At 38.5% G+C, this 4,922-nt stretch overlaps 1 pseudogene; it reads right to left on the bottom strand.

Annotated features, from left to right (window-relative positions):
• Positions 1-1,975: 1,975 nt before the first annotated feature.
• Positions 1,976-2,097, bottom strand: LOC129888088 (5S ribosomal RNA; annotated as a pseudogene).
• Between the last annotated feature and the right edge of the window lie 2,825 nt (positions 2,098-4,922).

The following is a 4,922-nucleotide window of genomic DNA, read 5'->3' as shown; positions in this document are numbered from 1 at the left end:
CCAAAAAAAGATAAGAGATATAATAAGCTTAATACACTTATGTAGAAGACATGCCAAAAGAATGTATAAGCCTTACATACGTATGCCAAAATATGCCAAAAGAAGGAAACGTTAGCTTTCATACCTCTTATGGATTACTCTTAACACGTTCGCCTCGTCGTCTCTTGAACCTATTTAACATAAAATTAATTCTAAGGTTAGTGACCTTCGACTTTCCAGCTTGTAATTATACCACCAATTACCTATAGGAACCCATCCCTTATCCATTTACTTAGACTATTTCATTACTAGTTCCGAAGTTAGCGGAAATCGGGCAGCATCGCCCCTATAACTTGCCCTATCCAAACTTACTCTGTAACCTCCAAAACTTAGAAGACAACCAACAACAACAATCAGCATCATATATACAAGTAAACCACTTCAACATTACACAACACAAACTCCAAACAACTCGCTTAAAACTATGATACCAAAATAGGGTGTTTAGTCTCTATTTCATAAAACCTTTAGCCCTACGAAATAGAGGGTCATGTGGATGACACAAGAAGAACCTAAACCACTTTTAGAAAACTTTCCATCCCTGAAACACACAATCAAACCACCTGCAATCACAGCACAAAAACCACAACACACTACTCGACTTCGATTTAACTATTACGACCTTAGTTTAGTTTGTTTAGAACGTCAAGCATCCTTGTGCAATTTTTATACTTCCAGACACATATAAGACGTGTAATACACTCCATAAACAAACCATAAAATCCAAGTTTAAAGGAAAACCCTTACCTTACCCGAAATTGGCCAAAGCTTTCCAAAACTTGCCTCAGAAGTTCTTCTAGCGTGGCTGAAATGTCGTGGCTGTTTGTTCTCCACTTGGTGCTGATACAAACCTTAAATTTACATTATTAACACCCTCATAAAATTTCCAAACCCTTACCAAAACGTGGAAGAAGAGAACCAAGACATACCTTAACAAACGGCTTCCCAAACTTGCTGAAAATTAACTTCGGAAACTCCTTTATGCGGCTGAGCTTTGGTGGCTGTTTGCAGCCCTATCGTGCTACCCCAAATATAACATTTATGTCATTAACACCTACACTTAATAGAGTAATACCTTAGATAATTAATTGATGGAACAAAATTGTGGCTTACTTTTCACTTTGGCCAAAGCCGTCGCCCCTCTCTCTTAACCTCTTAGGGTTTCTCTTTTTGTTTCTTTTGTTCTAAGTGCTGAAATAAGATATGTACAGAATGTAGTACATATATACACCTCTTTCAGAGGTGAAACATGGCATCCCTCTAGGGGTGACATATGGCAGCCCCCCTAGGGTGCCACCTCAATCATGCAACCAATCCAAAGCTGCCACATGGCAGCATGAGACCCACCTCAAGTAGGTGCATCACCTACTTATTTTAAGTATGTGATATGTCTCCTTATTTATTTTCCATGGGTTCGTAATCTTATTTCACTTTAAGAGCCTATGTATCCCTTGCTACTTAAGCTCGACGTGCACTCAAGTAGCTTAGTTATGTAAGATGTCTAAGTCGGTGGCTTATGTGAGTAAGTCGAGTCCTACGACCCATTACTTGGCCTCCAACTTCTTCCGAATTCTTATAACCCTATTTCCAATCTTTCCTATTATTGGGTATCTCATTCTATCCTCCTTAGAGTCGTTTGATAGGGTTATAGATTATCCGACTCACATGATGACTTCTAAGAAACTTAGGAGCCTCCCCAGAAACTTTAGAAGCTTAAGAAGCATTCCAAGGTACCAAAGTACGGGGTGTAACATCCTTTCCCTCTTTAGAACATTCGTCCTCGAATGTGAACCAAAACCTTCCTCCTGATCTTATACCGACTATATGGAGAGTTCCTCTATCTCGTTTCCATTACATATACTTTCATCGAGCAATCAATATCAGAGTTCCAAAGGTTAGGATTACTTGTAGATGTAGGGAATAGGTACGAATACTGGTGTTTCATTTCCTCTTTCGCTTCCCGGGGGGTCACCCATCCTAGTACTACTCTCGCCCAAGCACGCTTAACTTTGGAGTTCTGATGGGATCCGGTGCGTTAGTGCTAGTATAATCGCATCCACCTCTTATAGGATCTCGTTTGAAGTTTAAGCGTTCCCATTTACATATGATAGCATCATTTGATTTCCAAATGCATATGAGTCCTTTCCAAATGCGTATGAGTCCATTCCCATTGTCTGTTTATTTCTAACTTTCCAAATGCATATGAGTCCTTTCCAACTTATTTAGTATACTGCGCTATTTCCATATCTTCATTTACATCACCTATACTTTAGGTTACCCATGTACGAAATCTTAATACAATCATGAGGTACTTAGAATCCTCAATATACAGTACTAACTCCAGTATGAACACTGGTACTCGAGTAATATCCTTACTGTAGCAGTGCATTTAAAGCCACATTCCATTCGTCCCAATTAGTAATTAGCTCATCACTATTTATCTCGGTGTATCAACTCAGTCGGTGCCTTAATATGTCGTTCTATCCAGATCTAGGTGTCGTCTCTAAATCATCTTCATAAGATCATAAATCTTTTCCAACTTCATTTTACCAGTATCGACCTTTCAAGATATTTTAGAATCCTATATCTCATTCTCCTTTTATTTCTAGGAAAATTTGGGCAGAATTTCCTTTGTATTTCTTACTATCTCAACACCTGCATGCAGGAAATGCCAACAATGCCTCACCTAACATATATTTTTCGTGCCTTTTCTTACCTTGCGTGTTTTGTAACCTCCAATATCGTCAGTTACTTTCTTCTATCGATGTTGTCCTTCTGCTAAAATCACAAGTTAGTATGAGGAATTTCATTTCTTATGACTCGGCTCTATCACACGATCTTAGTTATGAAAGAAAGATAACATACTAAATTTCCTATAGCCTCGTGTTTATAGATGTGGTGCATAACACACTAATAAAAAAGACTCTACTAGACACAGTCTGTAGACACTCCAAGGACGAACTGCTCTGATACCACTTCTGTCACGACCCATCTCCATAGGCCGTGACTGGTGCCTAATTTGGGCACCCATACGTACCCTTAGCCCCACTGAGTATGTTAGCAGAATAAAAAAATGAGGATATCAAAAGAGATAGCTAGAGAGCGCACGAAAATAGAGGTAGCATACGAAGGCCGTTAAGGCCATCTCTGAACACAAGCCCAAAACATATATACATAACCCACATCACAAGTCTATAGACCTCTATAGAACGATAGTCTAGTCATATAATGAGATAGGACCCTGTTGTACCCTTAACCAATATGTATAAATGTACAACATAAAGATTAGTGCCAAAATAGGGCTCCGGACAAAGGAGCACTGCCAACCAACAGGGTGGATGTCCTAAATGAGAGGATCAACAAACCGAGCATCTGTACCTTTGGGCATGTAACGCAGCCCTCCGAAGAAAGTGGGTCAGTATGGATAATGTACCGAGTATGTAAAGCATGAACTGTAATAAGTAAAGCTATTATCAGAACAAAAGGTGCAAAAATGAACAAAATATCCAGAATATCAAAATGCTTTTCATAACCACAAATAATGTATGCAGAAAAACATATGCCATATCCGGCCCCATTATAGGACTCGGTGAATAAATTATGGTCGCTGCCCCATCACTGGCGCCACAGCACATCCTAACTCCAGAGTAGGGAATATCTCCATAACAGATCATATCATATCAGATCATATTATATCATATGTGTACATGGCACATCATAACTCCACAAATCCCATGTACAGGTCGTACCTTCCCCCTCACGTTGGGGCACGATAAACAATGCAGAGAAGTACACATGATAACAAATCCTGGTCCGGGCTTAGTGAAAGAAGCATTGAGGCATCCACGAGTGGAGTAGTAAGAAACTAGATGCAATTTAAATCATATCTAAGACTCGATGGGGTACCTAAAATGAGCTATCATTTAAAAATCAAGACAAGAGTCATATCAAGTACCTTTTAAAAGTTACTATGGGTTATATCAAAATAGAACCTTTGGGAATTATATACACAAATCAAGGCATAACAAAATATCTGTTGGAAAATCAAGAAGTTGGCCATCCTAGCGGTTCTACGAATAGGAACTTCCTTAGAATCATATAGAAGTCATATACTTGCTTTATAAAAATAATGCCAAAAAGGAAGATTAGCTTTACATACTTGTGCCAAAAAAATGGCAAGAGATAGAATAAACTTAATACACTTATGCCGAAGACATGCCAAAAGAAAGTATGCGCCTTACATACGTATGCCAAAACATGCCAAAAGAAGGAAACGTTAGCTTTCATACCTCTTATGGATTACTCTTAACACGTTTGCCTCGTCGTCTCTTGAACCTATTTAACATGAAATTAATTCTAAGGTTAGTGACCTTTCACTTTACATCTTTTAATTATACCACCAATTACCCATAGGAACCCATCCCTTATCCATTTTCTTAGACTAGTTCATTACTAGTTCCGAAGTTAGCAAAAATCGGGTAGCATCTCCCCTATAACTTACCCTATCCAAACTTTCGCCTTAACCTACAAACATTAGAAGCCAACCAAAAACAACAATCAGCAGCATATATACAAGTAAACCACTTCAACATTACACAACACAAATTCCAAATAACTCGCTTAAAACTATGATACCAAAATAGGGTGTTTAGTCTCTATTTCGTAAAACCTTTAACCCTACAAAATGGAGGGTCATGTGGCTGCAACGATAAGAAACTACACCCCTTTTAGAATACTTTATATCCCTGCAACACACAATCAAACCACCTGCAAGCACAGCACAACAACCACAACACACTACTCGACTTCGGTTTAACTATAACGATCTTAGTTTAGTTGGTTTCTAACGTCAAGCATCATTGTGCAATTTTTATAGTTACAGA

Source organism: Solanum dulcamara, chromosome 4, assembly GCF_947179165.1.
Source record: "Solanum dulcamara chromosome 4, daSolDulc1.2, whole genome shotgun sequence".
NCBI lineage: Eukaryota > Viridiplantae > Streptophyta > Magnoliopsida > Solanales > Solanaceae > Solanum > Solanum dulcamara.
This window is presented reverse-complemented; position numbering and strand designations above follow the sequence as displayed.